This window comes from Diplotaxodon limnothrissa, linkage group LG3, assembly GCF_057381915.1.
Source record: "Diplotaxodon limnothrissa isolate DT_005_m linkage group LG3, D_limnothrissa_male_GT1.1, whole genome shotgun sequence".
In the NCBI taxonomy this organism is placed as follows: Eukaryota; Metazoa; Chordata; class Actinopteri; order Cichliformes; family Cichlidae; genus Diplotaxodon; species Diplotaxodon limnothrissa.
In genome coordinates this window covers 8049131-8075918 of record NC_140598.1, presented here as the reverse complement: position 1 = coordinate 8075918, position 26788 = coordinate 8049131, and the positions used below count along the sequence as shown (strand labels likewise).

At 43.9% G+C, this 26788-nt stretch overlaps 1 long non-coding RNA gene across 1 annotated transcript in view; it reads right to left on the bottom strand.

Moving 5' to 3' along the window:
* Window positions 1–26051, bottom strand: part of LOC146634361 (uncharacterized) — a 35283-nt gene extending 9232 nt beyond the window's left edge. The window contains exons 1-2 of the long non-coding RNA XR_014905467.1: window positions 25993–26051; window positions 3524–3629 (exon numbers count right to left, since the gene is read on the bottom strand). This is a non-coding gene — a long non-coding RNA (uncharacterized LOC146634361). The remainder of the gene's footprint in view (window positions 1–3523; window positions 3630–25992) is intronic.
* Window positions 26052–26788: the final 737 nt, after the last annotated feature.

The following is a 26788-nucleotide window of genomic DNA, read 5'->3' as shown; positions in this document are numbered from 1 at the left end:
GTACCGGAACAGCTTCTTCCCCACAGCTGTCAGACTCCTGAACTCTGCCTCCTGACATCTGACCCACGTTAACTTATGGACTCAACATACACACACCCACAATGGACAACTGTACCCTATTTGAATCACCTTGTTGTTGAATTGTGCTATACAAATAAATTTGCCTTGCCTTGCCTATTTCAGGAAGCCGGTTTAGAAAACTCAGAGTGAAAAACGATACTCAGGGTTGAGTAACCCCGAACTGTCCAACTCGGAATATTCGGTTTCAGAAACGCTGATAACAAGCAGTTCAATCAACGCGGAGTTGCTTTAACCCCAAGTTAAGTGCGTGCACGAGGATACATAAAGCCCTGATTAGTGGAGCACAGATTAAGCGAGTCACCATGGAGACGGAGGGAAAGAAGGCGCGGTCAATGTATTTTACAGCGCTTGAGGCCGAAATTCTGATGGCAGCATATGCCGATAACATGCAAATTTTGCAGAAAAAAAGTAACACAGCCTCAGCTGCAAAAGAAAGGGAGCATGCATGGCAAAACATAGCTGACAGAGTCAATGCGTGAGTGTTAATTTAAACATTGATCTAGGGATTTCCACCCATTTAACACGTTATTTTATTATATTTCATTTTTTATTTTATACATTTTATTTTGTGATGTGATATGAGCGCAGGTGCAACCCAACAGGCCCCAAACGTTCCTGGCAGCAAGTAAAAATGAAATATAAAAACATAGTCCAAACAGGTGAGGTGTAATTGTATTATGAGCCATAGTGCTTGGTCTGTTTGTCCGATGTAAATCAATTGCAGTTAGAGGCTACATTAATTTTCTTTCTGTAAGCACTTATTGAAATTATCTGAGCACATTACAAGTACATATTTGCTTACTCTGTATGCTCAAATGGGACCCGTTATAGCCAACAGAAAAAAAGCGGAGGCCCGAAAAACAGGTGGGGGTCCTCCACCACCACCACTCACAGAGCCTGGCCACTTGGCTTCCACATTTGTGATAACGTTGGCAGCATCACATATGATCTTCACAGTGCAGAGAACACAAATTAGCATCCATTACTATAATGGAATAATTTGTTCGTTTGAAATGCTACAGGGAACTATGTACCTGTACATTAATGCTGTGGAAAGACTTCCTGTTCACATAGTCTCCTTCATTTACTGAAGGAGCAATGATTGGAATGTGAGTGCCATCTCTACAGCCAATCACGCCTGGGAACCGAGAAAATAAATGTAAAATTTAAGTAGTAGTTCAAGTATCACCACATCATGAATTAAGTTTTGTTCATCCTGATACCTGCAATTTTGTGGAATCCCTCTTTGATAAATCTTGTGGGTCTGTGACCGGGGAACACCACAAACCAGTACAGGAGACGTTTCAGTGCAACTGTAACATTCCTGACTGCCCGACAGACGGTAGCCTTGGAAACGTGCTCAGCATCACCAATATTATACAGAAAGCTCCCGTTTGCAAAAAAACGAAGTGCAATACAAATAATATGTACAGAACTGGGAGAATGTCCACGATGTGTCTTATGAGCAATATTAGGCCTGAGGATGTTATTCAAATAAATTATAGATTGTGCTGTAAAACGGTAACGTTCACACAGAAAATCATCAGGAAATGATAAAATGTCCAAACGCGCTCTAATCACTCTCTCCCGGCGGAGAGCTCTGCGGAGAATTTGGGCTTCAACATCTACTGGCTCTTCAAGGAAGGGGCACGCCATGTCTGACACTTCCTACAGTCAGGTTTCCGACACAGAGGCGGAGAACGTCAGGGTTAGTTGAAGTAAACCTGCTAGGGGGCAGGTTAGCTTCACGGAGTGTGTCGTCATAGTAACTCACTCAGGATTAATCTAAACTCGCTTTGTGAAACCGAAAACCCAGAGTTTTCGTTCACTCAGGGTATACTTACTCAGAGTTTGCACTAAACCGGCTTCCTGAAATAGGGCCCTGGACCCTCAAACACACAATAATAACATGGAGTGAACCACCACTCACAACCACTAGCACTTTATATAGCCTCTGTAGAAATTATCCACACCCTCACTTATCTTAACTGCACTACTGTATAGCTCTGTGTAAATAACCATTCTGTACATTCGATAATCTTTAATCCTACAACTGTTTACAACTTGCATAGTTCCCATTTCTGTATAGCTGCATATCTCAGATTTCTGTAAAGTTATTTATTTCATATTCTGTATAGTTTTTCATATTTATATCCTGTACATAGCTTGTACTCACTACAGCCTGTACATACTAATAGTTATAGAATATTCACAACATACTTCATACCGTGTACATTATAACATACCATAATAGACCCATTTCTGTAATATACTTACATATCTATACTATTGCTAATATATATTGTAATATATCTATATCACTAAAGCACTTCTGGATGGATGCAAACTGCATTTCGTTGCCCTGTACCTGTGCATGTGCAATGACAATAAAGTTGAATTCTAATTCTAATTCTAACAAGCTGAAACGTCAAGACTGGGCCAAGAAATATCTCAAGACTGGTTTTTCTAAGGTTTTATGGACTGATGAAATGAGAGTGAGTCTTGATGGGCCAGATGGATGGGCCCGTGGCTGGATTGGTAAAGGGCAGAGAGCTCCAGTCCCACTCAGACGCCAGCAAGGTGGAGGTGGAGGACTGGTTTGGGCTGGTATCATCAAAGATGTGGGGCCTTTTCGGGTTGAGGATGGAGTCAAGCTCAACTCCCAGTCCTACTGCCAGTTTCTGGAAGACACCTTCTTCAAGCAGTGGTACAGGAAGAAGTCTGCATCCTTCAAGAAAAACATGATTTTCATGCAGGACAATGCTCCATCACACGCGTCCAAGTACTCCACAGCGTGGCTGGCAAGAAAGGGTATAAAAGAAGAAAAACTAATGACATGGCCTCCTTGTTCACCTGATCTGAACCCCATTGAGAACCTGTGGTCCATCATCAAATGTGAGATTTACAAGGAGGGAAAACAGTACACCTCTCTGAACAGTGTCTGGGAGGCTGTGGTTGCTGCTGCACGCAATGTTGATGGTGAACAGATCAAAACACTGACAGAATCCATGGATGGCAGGCTTTTGAGTGTCCTTGCAAAGAAAGGTGGCTATATTGGTCGCTGATTTGTTTTTGTTTTGTTTTTGAATGTCAGAAATGTATATTTGTGAATGTGAAGATGTTATATTGGTGTCACTGGTAAAAATAAATAATTGAAATGGGTATATATTTGTTTTTTGTTAAGTTGCCTAATAATTCTGCACAGTAATAGTCACCTGCACACACAGATATCCCCCTAAAATAGCTCAAACTAAAAACAAACTAAAAACTACTTCCAAAAACATTCAGCTTTGATATTAATGAGTTTTTTGGGTTCATTGAGAACATGGTTGTTGTTCAATAATAAAATTATTCCTCAAAAATACAACTTGCCTAATAATTCTGCACTCCCTGTATATGGTGATAAATATCTTTGGTCATATGGTCCTGCTCTGTCTGTCACCTTCTGTGTTGAGCTCATTGTTTCCTCTGTAGTGGCTGAGCTGAGTCCAAGTAGCTGAAAATGTTCCTCTGCTGCTCCGTCAGACTCTCCTCCTCCTGCTGATCAGCTGGGACACAAAACAGATCTTTGTTAGGCTCCACACTGCACTGAAGAGTCAAAGAGTCTCATATGTTCATCTGACAAGTAAAAGAACACATTTTTGTTTCCCGAGGTGGGCAACTTGTTGGAAACAAATACAAAAGGTTTGAGCACTGATACCTGCCATTGCTGGCATTGAAAGATGCAACGCCAGCAATGTGGATTGTCAAGACTCAAACCAATCATCAAGCAAAGACAACAGGGATCAAATGTACCGCATTTTGATCCGGGACGTACTCTGTATGAAAACAAGCGCTCACTCTTCCTGCTCAACAAATGCCAAGGGCGGAGCCTTATACCACGTGATACAGAAGCTGTGCCGTTTGATGCTAAAATTAGCAGGGAAAAAACAACGGAGAGCACGTCAGGGATGACGAGAAAGTGACAGGAGAAAATCCGTCCCGGTCAACCACCCAAACATCAATAACGGGAACCTTATACAGCGCTTCCCTATACACGTCGAACTCCCGCAGGCACAAAGACATTACGGAGGCTATCACTTATCACCTGACCAAAGATATGGCTCCCATCAACACTGTGCAAAACGAGGGATTTAGGAAAACGATCAACACCCTAGACAAACGCTACACGGTGCCGTCCCGCAACTATTTTTCTATTGTTGCACTACCTGCTCTGTACACGCAGCGTCGAGCAACGGTGGAGACGGAATTTCAAGCAGGACAACATTTTGCTGCAACAACAAAACGTGAGACATTTGTTGTTTTATGTTTATTTATTGTTATGAGAGAATCATGATCTCAATTCTAAGCCAAAAAATCGTGATTCTCATTTTATGCAAAATCGTGCAGCCCTAACATTAACACAAAACTATTGTTTCACCAGAGAAACACACATGAAGAGAGAGAGAGAGACAATAACAGCTACCAAACAGTCGTCATAATTCGTCACACAATGAGAAAAGGACAAATCAACAAGTAACAATGACTAATTAATATTAAAATCTGTAACATAATGTATTGTTTGGAGTTTAGTCTGATTGGTTCAGGATCAGCTGCGATTATCCAATCACACGTCTGCTTACCTGCATCTTTTCTCTTTTTTCTAACCTGAGCACCTGATGGCTTTTGTTGTCCATCTTCCATTGGTTTGAATTTTGCGCTCCAGTACAAACACAAATCCCCCAACCCGAGGATCAGCACAATTATCCTAACAGACCTACACCTTATTTCACAGATTCACTTTGTCTAAGGTTGATTTCTGGGATTTCACACAACCCAGGATTCAGATGGTGAATCCATGATGGGCTTGGATTTACATCATTATAAATGAAATGTGCTCTACTTGGAAGCAGCCGGCCCCGCCCCTTTTGACGGGTTGTGTGAGACTTTAAATCATCCATCCATCCATCCATTTGCTGCCGCTTATCCTTTTCAGGGTCGCGGGGGGCACTGGAGCCTATCCCAGCTGTCATAGGGCAAGAGGCAGGGTACAGCCTGGACAGGTCGCCAGTCTGTCGCAGGGCCAACACAAAGGGACAGACAACCATTCGCACTCACATTCATTCGCACATTCACACCTAGTGACAATTTGGATTTTCCAATTAACCTATCCCCACAACCTGCATGTCTTTGGACGGTGGGAGGAAGCCGGAGTACCCGGAGGGAACCCACGCAAACATGGGGAGAACATGCAAACTCCACACAGAAAGACCCCGGCCTGATGTTGGAATTGAACTCAGGACCGTCTTGCTGTGCGGCAACAGTGCTAACCACCGTGCCACCGTGCTGCCTACTTTAAATCGCAAACGGAGGGCGCCCTTACTCCCAGCAAATGGCTGATAGAAAACCGATCGGTGCCTACGAATTTCCCAATATGCGCTGGCATGACGTCGGGGAAGCATGGGTACGACCGATTATTTTATTTTTTTCTTGCCAATGCCCGTGATGCCCCCCCCCCACCACCACCACGATGCATTCTATTGGTTTACACACTTACACACACGAGGCCTGATTCGTTTGGCCAGAGTCACGTGATCAGTGACGTCTGAAGCTTCGTTTAGAACGTACCTCTTTTTAAATCGAACTTTATTGAAACACAATGAGTATACAACATACAAACAGATGAAGTTTACAAAAGAACAGAACATGAACATACAGAACCAGGAGTAAAAAAATTATGATATGAGTAGGCGAAAAAAATCAATATATAAATATTGTTCTGAGAGGCTTTTTGTTGGTTGAGTCTGAAATTGATTGTATGTACAATTCATATCCTTATAAAAAGGCAGAAATATGGTGTTTTATTAATAAACTTACATTTATGGATATAAAATAGCTAAAAGTATTAACAAATTTTTTATAAAAAAAACATTTATCATTCTTCCTGGGGAACTTAAAGAAAAAGAATAAAACATTTTCCATCGTAAAGAAAACTCCCTTAAAATATGGACAATAACAAAACTGCTAAATTCTTCCAGAATCTCTGTGTAGAGGAACCAAAAGAGATGTGCCACAGTTTCTGGATGATCCCCACAGAAAGTTCAATTAGTATTTATGTCTCTTTTAAATGTTACCATATAGTGACTGGCTGGGTAACATTTATGAAGAATTTTATATGAGATTTCCTTCACCTTGTTCACAATTAGATATTTATGGGATCATCCAGACTGTCTTCCAGGTGATATCTGGAACACGTCGGTTCCAGTAAGATATTCTATATATGGGAGTGTTACGTTTCGGTGTTGTCAGTGTTTTGTTTTTTGCGTGACTGTCATGTATTTCCTGCTTTACTTTGAAAGTCTGTGTTATCTTAGTGTGTTCACTTTACGTTTCCTTGTCTCGTCAGGTCTAATTTGCCCCAGCTGTGTTTCCCTCCTGTGGTCCATTCCATAATTGCTCCTTCTATGTATTTAAGCCTTGTGTTTCGGTATGTCATGGTCGCGATCTCCCCCCGTGTTGTAAATAAATAGTTTGTTGTAAATAGCTGTAAATGGGTTTTGTCAATACTTTCGTTTGAGACACTTCCGTTTTGGGGATTTTGGTGGAGAGCCTTAGTGGGGATTTTTTTGTGTGTTTTTTCCTTATTTTTATTTTCCTGCGTTGCACGCCGGTTGCCTAGGCCGGGGTGTAACAGGAGAGACATGATATCTTCTTGGAATAAACTACGTATTCTCTTATTGCTGTTACCAAGTTCCTGTGAAAAGCAGATTTTTCCCACTGCTGACTCAGCTGGATCAGGGAGAGTGACTGAGGCAGATATTGAGCTGTCAGTGTTTTTATATAACATTAAAGTCCCTGAGGGTATGGCACCAAGCACCATTGAGAATTCCCCAACACTGTTTGACAAGTTTGACGAGCATCTTGACTTTTGGTCTTTGGATATTAACAGTCCTGGGCATGTGACTTCTTGTTTAACAGAAATGTTACAGAGAGCATTTGCAGTGCATCCTTTAATTGCTAGTAATTCACATTTTTTTTAGATTTCGACATAAAGCAGATGCCTCAGAGAAATCACTAATAACACTAAGGGCTGGACGGATTTGATTTGCATTCTTCAAGAAGAGTGTGGTGTCATCAGCTAGCTGGCTGATGATGAGCTCCTTATCAGCTGTGCTGATTCCTTGTATAACAGGTCAAATCTCGGGGTGGTGTCTTAATCATTTTAATTGAGCTATTGCCATTCGTGTACAAGGTTTTGATAGCTTTACAGAAAAATGCCAAATTTTTCCAAAGAGTGGAAAATAAATTGATGTTCAATTGTATCAAAAGCCTTTTAAAAATCCAGGAAGAGAATGAAGCTATAGTCAGATACCAAATCAGAGTAATCAAGTAGATCTAAAACCAGTCTCATGTTCTTAGAAAGGTGTCTGTTTCTCATAAAGCCTGATTGTGTCTCATCGATAATTGTGTCCAAGAACTCTTTCATTCTGTTAGCAAGTACTAAAGCCATAATCTCATAGTCATCATTGAGCAGACAGATGGGTCTCCAATTATCAATAAGAAGTAAGTCTTTGTTTGGCTTTGGAATGTGTGTTATGAGACCCTGAGTAAGAGTAGGAGGGAGGATGTTATTCTCTACACTTCCTATGAAAAGCTGCAGTAAGAACGGAGCCAGGAGATTAGAAAATGATTCATAAAACTCTGCAGTTAAACCATCTGTGCCGGGAGATTTGTTGGCCTTAAGTGCAGAAATAGGATTACAAACGTCCTCCACAGTCAGAGGGCTGTCACAGTGACTTCTATCTTCCACAACAATAGTTTTTAGGTTTTTAATATTATTGAGAAACAGCGTTGAGACATATTAGATTAGATTAGATTAGATAGAACTTTATTAATCCCTCGGGTGGGTTCCTCTGGGAAATTCGATTTCCAAAAAAGCACAGCACCGACAGAAGTTACAGAGTTACAGAATATTATATATATATATACACACACACACACACACACACACACACACACACACACACACACACACACACACACACACACACATATAAATACAGAGACAATATAAATAAAATATACGAAGGGGATAAATAGAATAAATAGGAATAAAAAATAATAATACAAGTGAATTGCACATTTCAAGTATTGAGGTCTATTGCACTGTTGACTATTTACAAATGTATTGCACAAAAGGTATTGCACAGTGAGGTGAAGAGGCACTACAGCTTAGTTGTTCCCCCCTCCTTTGTCCTCCTGTTTCCCCTCCCTCTCCCCTCTAGAGAGGAGTTAAACAGTCTGATGGCGTGTGGGACAAAGGAGTTTTTAAGTCTGTTAGTTCTTGTCTTTGGGAGAAGCAACCTGTCACTGAACAGACTCTTCTGGTTGTTAATGGCAGTGTGCAGAGGATGCCTGGCATTGTCCATAATGTCCATCAGTTTCTTTAATGTCCTTTTCTCTGCCACTGTCACCAGAGTGTCCAGCTTCATGCCGACCACAGAGCTAGCCCTCCTGATCAGTTTCTCCTGCCTGGATGAGTCCTTCTTTGCTGTGCTGCTCCCCCAGCACACCACAGCATAGAAAAGTACTCCAGCAACCACCGACTGGTAAAACATCCTCAGGAGCTTCCTGCAGATGTTAAAAGACCTCAGCCTCCTGAGGAAGTACAGTCAGCTTTGGGCTTTTTTATACAGGTGCTCTGTGTTGCATGACCAGTCCAGTTTATTGTCCACCCACAGCCCGAGGTACTTGTACTTGTTGACCACCTCTACCTCCTCCCCCTCTATCTGAACCGGCAGTGGACCTGCTCTAGACCTCCCGAAGTCCACAACCAGTTCCTTAGTCTTTGAGGTGTTGAGTTGCAGGTGGTTTGTATGACTCCATGCGACAAAGTTCCTCACCAGACTTCTGTACTCCTCTTCCTGATCATCCCAGATACACCCCATGATGGCTGTGTCGTCTGCAAACTTCTGAATGTGGCATAATTCAGAGTTGTAGCAGAAGTCAGAGGTGTACAGGGTGAAGAGAAGAGGGGACAGCACAGTTCCCTGTGGTGCTCCTGTGCTGCTGACCACTGTGTCAGACGTGATGTCCTTCAGCCTGACGTACTGTGGTCTGTCGGTGAGGTAGTCGGAGATCCAAGCCACCAGGCAGGGGTCCACCTCCATCCTGTTCAGTTTCTCCTGAAGCATACAGGGCCGGATGGTATTAAAGGCACTGGAAAAGTCAAGAAACAGGATCCTGACCGTGCCTTTTTCCCCCATCCAGGTGTGAGTGGGCTCTGTGTAGGAGGTACAGGATGGCATCCTCCACTCCGACACCCACCTTTTATGCAAACTGTAGTGGGTCCTGGGCATGTTGTACCTGTGGTCGGAGGAGGTTGAGGAAGAGCCGCTCTAGAGTCTTCATAAGATGTGACGTCAGTGCCACCGGTCGGAAGTCATTCAGCTCATTGGGCCGGTTCTTTTTGGGGACCGGGACGATGCAGGATGTCTTCCATAGGGCGGGCACTCTCCCCAGTCGCAGACTGAGGTTGAAGACTCGTTGTAGCGGCTCCCCAAGTTCAGCAGCACACGCCTTTAGCATCCTAGGACACACCTTGTCTGGGCCTGCTGCCTTTCTGGGGCGAAGCTTCCTCAGTTGTCTCCTGACCTGATCCACTGTGACACTGGGAGATGTTTGGGAGGAGGGGAGATGTCTTGCTCTCTCAGCAGCAACCACTACGCTATATATATATATATATATATAATATATATATATATATATATATATATATATATATATATATATATATATATATATATTCAAATTCAAATTTCAAATTCAAATTTTATTTGTCACGTACACAGTCATACACAGTACGATATGTAGTGAAATGCTTGGACAACTGCTCGTGACCTAAAGAAAACAAAAAAAGGAAAGGCTATGAATAAGATAGGAAATAAATATGAAAAATTAAAAAGGGTAAATTTAACTAGGAAGGAATAAAATATAAATTAAGGTTAAAAATGAAATAACTGTACAACACAAATTAGAATGAAGGGTAAATTTAACTGGGAAGAATAAGATAAAATATATAAATTAAAGTTGAAAATAAAATAACTGTACAACAAAATACACAATACACAATATAGAACTATATAAGAATGTATGAAGAAATCTAAATATAAATAAATATATACACAATAACAGCAGCTGTACAAGTATTAACTGGAAATGAAGAATATAGTGACCAGTGTTGTGCAAAAACAATGTCCAGAAAGTCCAGTGTGTGTGTAAGAACCATATGTGTGGGTCAGTACTGTGTGGTGGTGTGATTGAGAGACCGTATCGCCTGCGGGAAGAAGCTCCTCCTCAGTCTCTCTGTGTTGGTCTTCAGGGAGCGGAATCGCTTTCCTGACCTCAACAGAGAGAACAGTCCATTGTTGGGATGGCTGAGGTCCTTCACGATCTTCCTGGCCTTGGTCCAGCACCGCCTGCTGTAGATTGAGTGCAGGTCAGGGAGCTCGGAGCGGATGGTGCGCTCAGCTGACCGCACAACCCTCTGTAGAGCTCGTCTGTCCTGCATGGTGCTGTTCCCGAACCAGGTTAAGATGTTTCCCGCCAGGATGCTCTCTATGGTGCACGAGTAAAAGTTCCTGAGCACCTTGGAGGGCAGTTGGAAGTCTCTCAAGCGTCTGAGGTGGTAGAGACGCTGTCGGGCCTTTTTCACCACGGTGTTGATGTGACAGGACCATGACAGGTCCTGCGTGATGTGAACTCCGAGGTATTTGAAGCTGTCCACTCTCTCCACTGGGCACTCGTTGATGACGGGGGTCTGGTAGTTCCTCTCCTGCTTAGTGCTGAAGTCCACTATCAGCTCCTTTGTCTTACTGACGTTTAGAAGGAGGTTGTTCCTCTGGCACCAGTTCTCCAGATTCCTAATCTCCTTCACGTAGGCCGTCTCGTTGTTATCAGAGATCAGGCCCACCACGACGGTGTCGTCAGCAAACTTGATGATGGTGGTGGAGCTGGTAGTGGCCACACAGTCATATGTGTACAAAGAGTACAGCAGGGGGCTCAGAACACACCCCTGGGGGGCTCCAGTGCTGAGAGTGGTGGAGGCTGAGACATGTCCGCCCATCCTTACTGCCTGTGGTCTGCCAGTTAGGAAGTTGGAGATCCACTGACACATAGATGAGCTGAGTCCCAGATGCTCCAGCTTGGTGGTGAGTGTGGAGGGAATTATGGTATTAAATGCAGAGCTGTAGTCTATGAAGAGCATTTTAACATAATTCCCCCTTCTAGTGTCCAAGTGAGTGAGTGATGTGTGGAGGAGATGAGAGATGGCATCGTCTGTGGAACGATTTGGACGGTAAGCGAACTGTAGTGGGTCCAGTGTGTCTGGTAGTGAAGAAATGATGAAGTCTGACCAGGCGTTCAAAGCACTTCATCACTACTGAGGTGAGGGCTACAGGGCGATAGTCATTGAGAGAAGCAGGGTGGGGTTTCTTCGGGACAGGAACAGGATATATATATATATATATATATATATATATATATATATATATATATATATATATATATATATATATATATATACGGCGAAACAACTAGTAGCTCAGTGTTCCAACATTCGAAAGAGTGCGAGAGGAACTGACCTGAAAAATAGGATAATGGCCAAGCTTGAAACCTGGATCCCCCGTAGCCGGTTACCAAGATTACGTGAAGTACCCTCAGAAGGTCTGCTGGATGATGTTAATGCAGCATTACGGACAATACCTACAACCACGATTACCGACACTAACAAGCTGATCTACAATACGGCAGCAGTGATCAGTGAGATGCTTGGCTACAAGTTGAACAGCCACAAGGGGCAGTACCCTCCATGGAGAAGGAGGCTAGAGGGCAAGATCAAAGTAGCACGGAGGGAGGTTAGCCAACTAACGGAGTTGCAGAAAGGTGCGACAAATAAGGTGCCTAAGAAATACAGCAAGCTGTCCATACCTGAGGCCTTGGAAACTGCCAAGCAAAGACTCACAGCCTTGGCCAGCCGCTTGAGGAGGTACACCAGAGAGATAGAAGGCAGGAGAATAAACCAGCTGTTCTCCACAGAACCAGCAAAGGTGTACTCTCAGTGGCAAGGGAACAATAATAAGAGAACAGCACCACCAAGGCTGGAGACGGAGCAATACTGGAAGAGCATATGGGAGAAGGACGCAACCCATAACGGCAATGCTCAGTGGCTAGTGGATCTGAGGGCAGACCACAGCGACCTCCCTTAACCATCACAGTGGCAGATATCCAAGAAAGGGTCTCCAGTATGAAGAGTTGGACAGCACCAGGGCCCGACATGGTTCACGCCTACTGGCTAAAGAAGCTGACTGCACTCCACGAGCGTCTGGCAGCACAAATGAACCAGCTGCTAGTTAATGAGAGACACCCGGAATGGTTAACCGAAGGTCGGACGGTCCTGATCCCCAAGGACCCCAAGAAGGGAACGGTCCCCTCCAACTACCGACCAATAACCTGCCTCAGTACTACATGGAAGCTCCTGTCAGGCATCATATCGGCTAAGATGAACAGGCACATGGGTCAATACATGAGTGGGACACAGAAAGGAATTGGCAAGAATACCAGAGGCGCAAAACACCAGCTACTGGTAGACAGAACAGTCAGCCGAGACTGCAAGACCAGACTGACCAACCTGTGCACTGCCTGGATTGATTACAAGAAGGCCTATGACTCAATGCCCCACAGCTGGATACTGGAATGCCTAGAATTGTACAAGATCAATGGGACCCTAAGAGCCTTCATCAGGAACTCAATGGGGATGTGGCGTACAACACTAGAGGCCAACTCCAAGCCCATAGCACAAGTCACCATCAAGTGCGGGATCTACCAAGGAGATGCTCTGTCCCCACTGCTGTTCTGCATAGGCCTGAACCCCCTCAGTGAGATCATTAACAAGACTGGCTACGGATACCGACTACGGAACGGAGCAGTTGTCAGCCACCTCCTGTACATGGATGACATCAAGCTGTATGCCAAGAGTGAACGAGACATCGATTCACTGATCCACACTACCAGGCTATACAGCAATGACATTGGAATGTCGTTCGGACTGGAGAAGTGTAGTCGGATGGTAACAAAGAGAGGGAAGGTAGTCAGAACTGAGGGGATTGAACTACCAGAAGGCAACATTGCAGACATAGAGGACAGTTACAAGTACCTGGGGATCCCGCAGGCAAATGGGAACCATGAAGAGGCCGCTAGAAAGGCTGCAACCACCAAGTACCTGCAGAGGGTCAGGCAAGTCCTGAGGAGTCAGCTGAATGGTAAGAACAAGATCCGGGCCATCAACACGTACGCCCTGCCCGTGATCAGGTACCCTGCTGGGGTAATAGGCTGGCCAAAGGAGGAGATAGAAGCCACTGACATAAAGACAAGAAAGCTCCTTACCATGCATGGAGGGTTTCACCCCAAGTCCAGCACCCTGAGGCTGTACGCTAAGCGGAAGGAAGGGGGCCGGGGACTGGTGAGTGTCAGCACCACAGTCCAGGATGAGACAACGAACATCCAAGAATACATTGGGAAGATGGCCCCAACTGACCGAGTGTTCAGTGAATACCTCAGGCAGCAGAAACCCAAGAAAGAGGAGGGAGACGAGGAACCATCATGGAAGGACAGGCCCCTGCACGGTATGTACCACCGGCAGATAGAGGAGGTGGCTGATATCCAGAAATCCTACCAGTGGCTGGACAAAGCTGGACTGAAAGACAGCACAGAGGCACTAATCATGGCAGCACAAGAACAAGCTCTGAGTACAAGATCCATAGAGGCTGGGGTCTATCACACCAGGCCAGACCCCAGGTGCAGGCTGTGTAAAGATGCCCCAGAGACAATCCAGCACATAACAGCAGGGTGCAAGATGCTAGCAGGCAAGGCATACATGGAACGCCATAACCAAGTGGCCGGCATAGTGTACAGGAACATCTGTGCCGAGTATAACCTGGAAGTCCCGAGGTCAAAATGGGAGATGCCCCCAAGGGTGGTGGAGAATGACCGAGCTAAGATCCTGTGGGACTTCCAGATACAGACGGACAAAATGGTGGTGGCTAACCAACCGGACATAGTGGTGGTAGACAAACAGAAGAAGACGGCCGTAGTGATCGATGTAGCGGTTCCGAATGACAGCAATATCAGGAAGAAGGAACACGAGAAGCTGGAGAAATACCAAGGGCTCAGAGAAGAGCTCGAGAGGATGTGGAGGGTGAAGGTAACGGTGGTCCCCGTAGTAATCGGAGCACTAGGTGCGGTGACTCCAAAGCTAGGCGAGTGGCTCCAGCAGATCCCGGGAATAACATCGGAGATCTCTGTCCAGAAGAGCGCAGTCCTGGGAACAGCTAAGATACTGCGCAGGACCCTCAAGCTCCCAGGCCTCTGGTAGAGGACCCGAGCTTGAAGGATAAACCGCCCGCAGGGGCGTGCTGGGTGTTTTTTTTTAAATATATTCTACTTTTCTAAATGATTGACTATTTCAATGGAGAACCTAAATGACACGGACCCGTGTTTGTTATTACATATCTCTATTTTGAATGTGACAAGTCTATCATTCCCTGTTATTCATAGGTATTAACTCATTCACTGCCATTGACGTCTATAGACGTCAATTGAAAGCATACGTTTGAAAATGGCTGGCAGTGAATGAGTTAACAGAGTTTTTGGCCTTTTTTCCTCTATAAAAGTTAATTGACTCTTTACAGGGGACGTAACATAAATTGGCGGCTTGTCCGGGATAAAGGTCCTGGTTAATCCATTTGTGGATGGTGAAGGTTTGGAGTTGTTTGTTTCTGCTGGTGTATTTGGCAGAGGTAGTTAGTATGGCAACTGGTGTTTTTGCTTTGAGTGCATTTTTGAGTAATCCTTCTTGGGAGTAGTGTAGAAATGTGTGTAGAAAACGTGATTTGTTTGCTATAGCAGCACACTTTGAGTTAAATGTATCAAGGCAAATGGTGAAAGAGGACTTGAAAACTGCTGTTTCAAATAAACTTGTGGAAGAAGGCCTGCTTCCTGTTTCGAAATCACCTCGTTTGCCAGTTCCTCTTGACAGGACCCCTAATGAAGGAGTGAAGCCTGCTGTGTTAAAGGACGAAGGGCAAAACCCTGCTGCTGTGGAGCAACAAACGGTGGAAAATTTAAGCACTAATGGCTCACCTTCTTTTGCTACTCCATCTTCTCCTCGTTCAAGACAAGAAGTATTACTCAAGGTACGTTTGGCTAAATTACAATTTGAGGCTCAGGATAAAGCCCAAGCTCGCCAGGCAGAGTTGGAACTTCGCAGGTTGGAGTTGGAAGCAGAGACAGAAAAGGTGTTAAAGCTGAAAAAGTTGGAGCTGGAGTTGCAGATTGAAAGGGAGGTCAGACTGCGTCAGTTGGAGTTACAGGCACAGACTTCAAGAAGTACTACTACTCAACCTAGTTCTGCAAATTCATCTGTTGGTGAAACAACCTCCTCCCATGTAAACCCAGGTGGTTTCAATGTGAGTAAAAACATTGTGTTGGTACCTCCATTTCGTGAATCAGAAGTTGATACATATTTCAATGTGTTTGAACGTGTTGCTGCCTCATTGCACTGGCCGAGAGAAGTTTGGCCATTGCTTCTTCAGTGCAAATTGGTAGGCAAAGCACAAGAAGTCTGTTCTGCTTTGTCTTTGGAAGAAAGTTTGAAATATGATGTAGTGAAGTCTGCTATCCTTGCTGCTTATGAACTTGTTCCCGAAGCGTATAGGCAACGCTTTCGCAATCACAAAAGAACAGCAAATCAGACTTTTGTAGAGTTTGCTCGTGAAAAAGCTACTCTTTTTGATAGATGGATAACAGCAAGTAAAGTTCCTGACTACAACTCCTTACGTGAACTGATACTTCTGGAAGAGTTCAAAAATGGCCTGCCAGAACGCATTGTTGTACACCTTAATGAACAGAAGGTTTCCACTTTGAAAGAAGCAGCTGTGATAGCTGATGAATTTGTGCTGACTCATAAAACTGTTTTTGTGCAGAAACGTGAAGTTACCACCAGAGAACCTCCCCCACGAAAGGATCCTTCAAGCCCACGACAGACTTTTGCTCCAAGGACCGAAAGGGAATGTTTCTATTGTCATAAACTTGGTCATGTTGTTGTTGAATGTCCCGCTTTGAAGCGCAAGAACCAGTCACCAAAAGGAGTAGGTTTAATTAAAACCATTCGTGCTGAGAGAAGGGACCAAAGTGAAGGAGTTGATCCCTGCTTCAAACCCTTCCTCTTAGATGGCACTGTGTCATTGACTGGGAAGCCTGAGGATGAAAAACCCATTCGAATACTCAGAGATACGGGAGGGTCACGATCTGTGATTTTATCTGATGTATTACCCCTGAGTGACCATTCCCCTTGTCATGGCAGCATTCTGATTCAAGGAGTTGAAATGGGCTATGTTGAAGCTCCTTTGCATTATGTACACATCAAGTCAAAGTTGGTTAATGGCATCTTCTCTGTGGCAGTACGCCCCCTCTCTTCCCATAAAAGGGGTGCAGTTCATTTTGGGAAATGATATTGCTGGTGGAAAAGTGCAACGTGTTCCCGAAGTAACAAATGATCCAAAATCAAACTTGAAGAGCAACGACCTAGCAACATATTTCCCATCTGTTTTTCCTGCTTGTGTTCTCACCAGGGCTCAAGCAAGACTTAAAGCAGAAATTGATTTGTCAGACTCTTCGTTGGCTCAGGCTCTGGCTACAGATGATTTGCAAACCCTAGTTGATCTTAAAAGTGGCTCAAAGGATACTACTGAGAAGTGGAAGGATCTACATCTCCCACAGTTAGACTTGCCAGTCACACGTGAAAGCCTTGTTGCTGCTCAGAAGTCTGATCCCTCATTGACTAAATGCTTTACTTCTCTTTCTGAAACAGGAAATAAAAAGGCTTCTTATTTCTTGGAAGATGGGGTCTTGATGCGCAAGTGGACTGCCCACCCAAGTTTAACAGCGGACGTAGAGGGAAGCTGTTCTGATGACTGTGACTGGAGCACTACTTATCAGATTGTTGTGCCTCTTGAGTATCGTCACTACGTAGTCTCCCTTGCACATGAGCACCCTCTGTCTGGTCATTTGGGAGTTACAAAAACGTACAACAAGATACTCAACCATTTCTTTTGGCCAGGATTGAAGGCTGATGTAGTTGAGTTTTGCCGCACTTGTAAAACATGTCAGATTGCAGGAAAGCCAAACTAGACAGTTCCTATAGCTCCTCTTCATCCTGTACCAGTACTTGGTGAACCTTTTGAACGTGTCATTGTGGACTGTGTTGGTCCATTGCCCAAGACAAAGAATGGTAATCAGTTTTTACTGACTGCAATGTGTACTTCGACTCGTTTTCCAGAAGCTGTCCCACTTAGAAGAATAACTGCACCTTTGGTGATTAAAGTTTTGACAAAGTTCTTCACTACTTTTGGTTTACCAAAAGTACTTTTGGTTTACCAAAAGTAGTCCAGACAGACCAAGGAACTAAATTTCTGTCTAAACTTTTCAAGCAGGTCATGCAGACTCTGGGGATTAAGCATGTTGTGTCAAGTGCATACCATCCTGAGTCTCAAGGAGCATTAGAGCGCTGGCATCAGACACTCAAGGCAACGTTGCAGAAATACTGCTTGGATACTGGAAACGAGTGGGATGAGGGAGTACCCCTGATGGTGTTTGCCATGCGCGAAGCTAAGCAAGAGTCCCTTGGGTTTAGCCCAAATGAACTAGTGTTTGGTCATTCTGTTCGGGGACCTTTGAAGTTGTTGCAAGAACAGTTCTTGTCAACAGACCATGTTGTGAAAACTAATGTTCTGGATTATGTTTCACAGTTCAGAGAGCGCCTCCATAAGGCCAGGTTGGCAGCTGCAGAAGCCCTCTCCTCTGCTCAGGGGAAGATGAAGAGTTGGTATGATAAGAAAGCCGTTCCTCGATCTTTCAATCCAGGTGACAAGGTTTTGGTTCTTCTACCAACTGCTAGCCTTGCATTGTCTGCCCGCTTCTGTGGACCATACCAGGTGGATAAGAAAGTAAATGACACTGACTATGTGATTAAAACACCAGACAGGAAGCGTAAAACACGCTTGTGCCATGTCAATATGCTCAAATCTTTTCATTCTAGAGCTGACTCTTTCTGTGGCACCGCAGATAAGCCTGTGGCATCTCCGTCAGAGCCAATCTCATCTCCAGAAACTCTTTTGTTGAACTCTCCCTCAGGATTGAGGTCGAGCTTAGATGAAGACGGGCTCAAACTTTGTGATGCCAGCTACCAGAATGCCAGAATGCTTAATTCTGAGGTACTGTCCCGGTTGTCTATATATGTCTCACTTGACCCGTGAGCAACAGTTGGACATTGAAAGGCTCATCACCATTCATTTAACACTCTTTGGGGACATGCCTTCCCGTACTACTGTAATAGAGCACGACATTGATGTTGGGAATGCCGTGCCTATTAAGCAGCATGCTTACCGTGTGAATATGGCAAAAAGGGAAATGATGAACACAGAAATAGACTACCTTCTAAAGCATGGATTGGCTATCCCAAGCTATAGTCCATGGAGTTCTCCGTGCCTGGTTACGCCAAAATCAGATGGAACACCTCGCTTTTGCACAGATTTCCGCAAGGTAAATGCAGTAACCGTACCTGATTCCTTCCCACTGCCCCGTATTGAGGACTGTATTGACAGCGTCGGATCTGCTGCTTATGTGAGTAAGCTGGACCTTCTTAAAGGTTATTGGCAAGTACCTCTGACAGAAAGAGCATCAGAAATCTCAGCTTTCGTAACACCTGATCACTTTTTACAATATACAGTCATGGCATTTGGAATGAGAAATGCTCCTGCTACATTTCAGAGGTTAATGTCAACTGTATTATCTGGTGTGGCAAACTGTAATGTTTATCTCGATGATGTGGCCATCTATTCTTCCAGCTGGTCAGAGCATGTTGACACCTTAACCACTGTGTTCAAGCGTTTAGCTGATGCTTCCTTGACCCTCAACTTGGCTAAATGCAAGTTTGGTAAGGCTACAGTGACCTACCTTGGAAAGGAAGTTGGGCAGGGCAAGGTTCGCCCTATCAGTGCAAAGGTTAATGCCATTCTTAACTTTCCTGTGCCAACAACACGCTGCGAGCTGCGCAGATTTCTGGGGATGGTTGGTTACTACAGGTGTTTCTGTAGGAATTTTTCTGAGGTCGTAACACCACTGACAAACCTGTGCAGCCCGAAGGTACCATTCATTTGGAGTCCTGAGTGTCAACATGCTTTTGAATGTGCAAAAGGTCTTCTGTCGAGTTCACCTGTTCTTGTCGCTCCAGACTTTTCTAAACCTTTCAAGCTTGAAGTGGATGCCAGTGAGGTGGGGGCTGGAGCTGTTCTTCTCCAGGATGATGGACAAGGAGTGAGTCGTCCTGTCTGCTTCTTTGGCAAGAAGTTCGATACTCATCAAAGGCGGTACTCGACAATTGAAAAGGAGACTCTGGCCATGCTTCTGGCTCTTCAGCATTTTGACGTGTATGTGGGGTCTACTTCCCAACCTGTAGAGGTCTTCACTGATCACAATCCTCTCGTGTTCCTCTCTCGTATGTATAACAACAATCAACGATTGATGAGGTGGGCTTTAATTTCACAAAACTACAACATTGAAATAAAGCATAAGAGAGGATGTGAAAATATTGTGGCTGATGCCCTCTCAAGAATGTGATGGTGTAAGGTTAACAAACTTATACGTTTGTTTTTCTGGGTGGGGGTGTTACATCCCCCAGGAGGATGTCTCTTCTCCCTATTAACCCTTTGTTTTGTCCAGGCTCCACCTCCTCTGTCCTGATTGGATGCTGTGCAGAGTCCGGCTAATTGGTAATCAGCAGAGCACTATTTAAGGCCTGTGGAGCTGTGCTTCTGGGCCCTCCGGCCATTTTGGTTGCCATACTTGTGCAGGCTTGCATGCCTTTGTATTTTGTGTGAGCATTGTTGTTTCATGTTCAGACTGCTTGTAGGGGAGAGCTGCCTTTTGTTTTGACACCCTGTTTTCTCCTGTTTATGTGTTGTTAGGTAGGTTATGGTTATAGGTTGTATATTTTGTTTCTTTGGAGTTAGGTAAGTTTCTTTTATTTCTACGTCAGGGATGTTTTGTTTGTTATGTTGGCCTTGGCTCTCCCTGACGTTACACCTCGGTCTGAACCCCATCACCAGTATTCAATAAACCTTTTAAAATTACCATCTTGGCTCCTCCTTCTCTATCCACATTTATGTTCGTCCCTTCAACCCCCTAGACTAGCCAGGGGACGTAACACCTGCTATGGTTAATAATAACATGTTCAGTCATGAGTGAAATCAAAGCTTTTCTTCACTTTAGCATTTAACATTCCCAACAATATAATGTGATACCTTAATTAAAACACAGCTAATAAAACACAATTTTCTTAATGCAAACATCAGTGACTCAACATTAGCAACCAAAGGGTTCAGTCTGCAGCTCACACTCATGTGAAGCTACAGCCTCCCCCTTTAGTCTCTGTCATCCTTCTGCTCCTGCAAAAACAAAACAAAGAATAGAATAGAATAGAATTCAACTTTATTGTCATTGCACATGCACAGGTACAGGGCAACGAAATGCAGTTTGCATCCATCCAGAAGTGCTTAGTGATATAGATATATTACAATATATATTAGCAATAGTATAGATATGCAAGTATATTACAGAAATGGGTCTATTATGGTATGTTATAATGTACACGGTATGAAGTATGTTGTGAATATTCTATAACTAAGTATGCACAGGCTGTAGTGAGTACAAGCTATGTACAGGCTATGAACAGGATATAAATATGAAAAACTATACAGAATATGAAATAAATAACTTTACAGAAATTTGAGATATACAGCTATACAGAAATGGGAACTGTGCAAGTTGTAGACAGTTGTAGGATTAAAGATTATTGAATGTACAGAATGATTATTTACACAGAGCGATACAGTAGTGCAGTTAAGATAAGTGAGGGTGTAGGTAGTTTCTACAGAGGCTATATAAAGTGCTAGTGGTTGTGAGTGGTGGTTCAGTCCATGTTATTATTGTGTGTTTGAGGGTACAGTTGTCCATTGTGGGTGTGTGTATGTTCAGTCCATGAGTTTGACGTGGGGTCAGATGTCAGGAGGCAGAGTTCAGGAGTCTGACAGCTGTGGGGAAGAAGCTGTTCCGGTACCTGGTGGTCTTAGTCCGGAGGCTCCTGTGGCGCCTCCCAGAGGGCAGGGGGGTGAAGACTCCATGTGATGGGTGACTGGGGTCTTTGATGATTTTCCCAGCCCTTTTCAGACACCGCTTCCTGTAGATGTCTTTTATGGCAGGAAGTGGTGCTCCGGCGATGCGCTGGGCAGTTTTCACGACCCTCTGCAACGCCTTCCGGTCTGAGGCAGAGCAGTTCCCGTACCAGACTGTTATACAGTTGGTCAGGATGCTCTCGATGGTGCAACGATAGAAGTTCACCAGGATGTCTGAGGACAGTTGGTTCTTCCTCAGGGTCCTCTAGAAGAAGAGGCGCTGGTGAGCCTTCTTGACCAGCTTGGAGCAGTTGGTCATCCAGGTGAGATCCTCGGAGATGTGGACTCCCAGGAACTTGAAGCTGCTCACACGCTCCACAGCCATCCCCTTAATGTGGATGGGTGGATGTGGGTCAGCATTCCTCCTGTAGTCCACGATGAGCTCCTTGGTCTTCTCGGTGTTAAGCAGCAGGTTGTTTGTGTCGCACCACTCAGCCAGACGATCCACCTCCTCCCTGTAGGCGGTCTCATCGTTGTCACTGATGAGGCCAATCACCGTGGTGTCATCTGCAAACTTAATGATGGTGTTGGAACCATCAGCAGGTCTGCAGTCGTGGGTGAAGAGTGTTAAGGTTCAAAATTGAGGAAGGAGAGTACAAACCACCCATGGTCCAGAAGCTCTTGGTCAAACAATGATTTTAATGACTACACACGTGTGGGAAGACACTCTGTGCACAGACAGCAAGTGGTCTTCGACTTCCTCAAAGCATACACAGATTTTATACCGTCAGGGCTTGATTTACTGACGCCCCTTCATGCGTCACAGACAGGATATATACACATACGTCAATATCAAAACCACAACGACTTTTGACACAATTTAAAAGAACAATTGTCTTCTATCTTCATAACAGGTGCTTCCTGTCACTGCCGGATGCTCGCTTGTCATCTTGGCACCTCAGCAGCAGTTCTGCGACAAACTGCTCTTTTTGCAACCCCAAGCAAAACATGATTAAACTTTTACCTATAAATGATTCTCTCTAACTGAGTGTGTGTGTGTCTGTGTGCTAACCACAATTGCACCCTGTTTCACCTCGCCGACTAGCTCCTGACCTCTAACCAGACAGAGAGACAGAAGCCACCCTCAGATATGTAATAACCGAACTGAAACTATAGATATGTGTCATCTACTAAATAAATGTTTTAATCAAGAACCCCTACTAAAAGCTTAATACAAGAATATGAACATATAAAAGATATTAAAATGAACTGTTGTGTAAGCATGTATTGCAATTCCTTCTATGTTCTAGTTTTCCCTCAGCATGGATCATCTAGACACTCTCACTAGTGAAGCTTTAGACCATTAATGAACCTGAACATCAACTCAAATAAGCACAGATATGCAATATGTATAAAATAGTTATAACTGCACCTGGAATACAAAGTTAATTTAATACCTGTATGCATAAAACCTTAAAGCCTTCTTAAAGCTATCTGTTACATTGTTAAAGCAATGATCAATTTGAATAACCTAGTAATTCAAATGGCCTCGTCTGGCCTGCTGCTCAAAATAACCTAAGACTGGTTTCACTTCTGCAAACTCTCTGCAAGCCTGTTTCCTGTCAGCCTGTGACTTTTAGCCTTTTCTGAAAGACACACTGTTCAACCTCTGAATGCAATATAAACTACAGATTATATTATTAATGCAATGGTAATAATGATGATTATTTAACAATAGCAGTACTCCACAAGAGGGAGTAGAGGAAAGGGCTCATCACACAGCCTTGTGGTACACCGGTGTTCATTGTGATGTTAGATGAGCAGTGGTTATCCAGCCGGACATATTGGGGGTTGGTCAGGAAGTCCAGTAACCATTTGCAGATGAGGGAGCTGATGCCCAGGTCTGTCAGTTTCCTGATGAGTTGTGGGGGGTGGATTGTATTGAATGCTGAACTGAAGTCTATAAACAGCATTCTGGCGTAGGTGTTGTTGTTGTCCAGGTGTGAGAGGACAGAGTGCAGTGCGATGGAGACTGCATCCTCTGTGCTCCTGTTCTGGCGGTATGCGAATTGGTGGGGGTCCAGGGTGGGGGGGAGACAGGATTTGAAGTGTGCTAGGACCAGCTGCTCTAAGCACTTAGTGATGATGGGGGTGAGTGCTACTGGGCAGTAGTCATTGAGGCAAGATGGGTTGGAGTTTTTGGGTATCGGGACGATGGAGGTGGATTTGAAGCAGGCCGGTACCACAGCGTGGGCCAAGGACAGATTGAATATGTCTGTGAGCAAGACAAAACCTCCACCCTTCTTCTACAGGCTGGGTGAATTGTTGTGGACGTTCACTAATCCTAAAGTCGGCACCGTTTTTGTCTCAGTATCAAGTCAGTTAAACTTTTAGTCGTCAGTCCATCACAGTCCAGTCACATGCATACATCCACACACATTCATACCAGATATTGCTGATAATGGAGTCTCACGCGTAGTCTATTCGAGCCTCCATCACCAGCAAGATGACATCATCATTTTAAAGGAAAACAGCTCCTTGTTTTTGGACTGGATTGACTCGCTGCAATCCTTTTAGGCTCAGGACTTCTCATGTGATCAGTGTCACATATAAGTGAATTTCTCCCAAGCCCATTATAATCATGGAGAAAAACACTTTGCCACTGTTTCCAGTAAGAATATTTTATAGCGCTTTAAAGTTCAACCTCTCAGGTCTGGATTAAAGAGCTGATTTGTTAAATCGGGAACTCACAAAATACCAAAATATCACCACTGGTGGATCACACCTCTCAGATGTTCTTATCTCAGTGCACTGTAACAAAAGCACAAACAAACGCAACCAATAAAATACTAATAAAGTAACAAATACTGGGGCCCATTGCAAACATGTCCAAGCATAAAACCATCTTTCTCTCTCTTAGAGAAAGAAAACAATCCAAACCTCACTGATAAAATCAACCTAGTGTCAAGCAAAACCCAAAAATCAACCAAAACTTCACCAGAAAGTTTTCCTCCCTCCCGGGACAATATTGTGCAGGAATACAGGCACCGTAACTCCTTTTGCACTGACAAAAACATGTTGGATTTACTTGATTCAATAGTGGACACTGGTTGCACACAAAGGTTTTGCTTTGGCAGAAACTTAAACAACTGAGTTAAATCAACACAACCTTTTCATATTCAGTAAACCTGCATGTTGTGTTCATAAAACACGATTGAAACATGTTCAGATGGAGTAAGTTGAGCTCCTGGAACATTTTAATCCTTCAATTGAAATTGAATGGGTCTACAACAACTACCATCCTCCTATCTCTATCCTGGTTGCAGCAGGGCTGGGAAATAACCCTGAAGTGATAGGTTACCAGGCAGGGTACACCCTGGACAGCTCACCAGTCTATCAGATAGAAACACACAGCCGTTTACATTCATGGATAATTTAGCCCAGGACCTTCTTACTGTGGAGCAACAGCACTAACCAGCATGCCAACAATGGAGGAAATACAGGAAAGCTATGATTTCCTGTATTTGAGGCAGAATTATTTTGTTCTTGCCCTTGACAGGTTAATCCACAATAAATAGCAACAGCATGCATGTGGTGTGTGTGTCGTTGTCTGCCTCTTATAACTCCAGTGATTTTCCTGTAGTTTGAAATCTTATGCGGTGTTGACACAATAATTTGTTGTAAACCAGGAAATTCCCAACTGTGGTAGAAAGCACGGCTTAGCCTTAGCAAATGTTCAAAGAAAAGTCGTCACTTCCTGATTTCTGCTTCACTGATAAATATTGTCACACTGGGGTTTTTGCAAATGATATCAGTGAGCACTGTGTGGCAGCTGGAGTCAGACAACTGAAGCTCCCACAATCAAGACCACAAACAGCTTTCAAAGGAGATTTGAAGCTTTTCTGGCAGCAAGCTTCATGATTTATGGGACTGGAACTGGAACAGAAACTACCTGATCACCAATGGTGAGCTGGCATGGAATTATTTTTATGACATTTTATCAAAGTTATAAATAAGCATGCCCATTAACACATAGTGAGTGAGCATGTTTTCTTCCCACGCAGTGAACAGCGGATGCTAATGTTTTTGTCACTTTTTACAGAGTCAAACTCAAAGTAAGGTCAGTGCTTCCACGCTTTAAACGCTGCACGCTCACACTCTCTCCACACTCGATAGATTATCCATTGTTCATCTGCACACAGCTGCGGTTTTAGTAACGCAGTAACGCAGCGTGCTTACGGGAAAGTAACAGTAATCTAATTACCTTTTTTGCAATAGTAATCCCTCACTTTACTCGTTTCTTGAAAAAAGTAATCGGATTACTGCCCATCTCTGGTTGGAGCTGTGCACTTGTGGGTTCCACCTTGTGTACACGTTTATCTTTGCTGTGTGTACTTGTACCTCTGAGTGGAAGCTGAACTCTTGAGTTCGAGTATCGAAGCATCAGCTGTGACGTTAAAGTCCAAACAGCTTGTTCATTTGACGTGCAAATGAACGAAGGTAACGCCGTTTTCATGTGGATGTGTCACTGAGACACTTTCCACATCCACAGCTCACAAAATGGGAAAACTATAGAAGTATAACAATGAAGAAGTTACTATGTTACGGGTCCCAAGGATGAAGACCTCGATGACAAATATGTTACCTGTAAAAGCAGGTGAAGAGCAGAGTAAGGAAGACACGATGCGTCTCTGCTTTCCTCCAGAACGTGTCTGAGTCTGATTTATTTCACACAAATAAATGCTATAAAACACTAAACATGAGCTTTCAATATACTGTTCAGCTGGTTCCTCATTCACATCAATTACATTTACTTATTTCACAACATCAGTGAAATATACTCTTTTTAACTGGTTCAGTTTCTCAAGTTCACACTTCTTTCCATAACAGCTACATCCTTTTATCATATCAATAAACACATCACATTGTCTTCTGCAGTGTCTTACTGGCTAAACAGTTCTATTCAATAACAGCATTGGTAAATACATTACATTTGTTCCCTCCAGTAATTTACTGGCAAAATCACTATTTAGTGCATCATGAAACACAGCTTGTTTAATCAACCCATGAATGCCTCTGTTAGCTACACAGAGTTGCTCAGAGTGCTTGTGTTACACTAGCTAATCTACTCAGTCACTTTAACAGAACTATTAACATTCACATCTCACAGAACTGATTTGATTGGAGCATTACAACACGTTTGCACAGAGCATAGGAGCGCACTGACTCTGCTTCACGAGCGCTCCACCTAACGAGCGGGCTCGCGGTGCGGTCGCGCGGGACACTCCACTGGTTTTCTCCCGTGTTTACATATAAATAACTTTGGCGGACCGCCTTAACTCTCCCATTCACATTAACGTGGGTAACCATGGTGACAATAAACAACATTTTCGGTGCGAGCACCGTGTACCGACCTGTAAAAGCAGGTGAAGAGCAGAGTA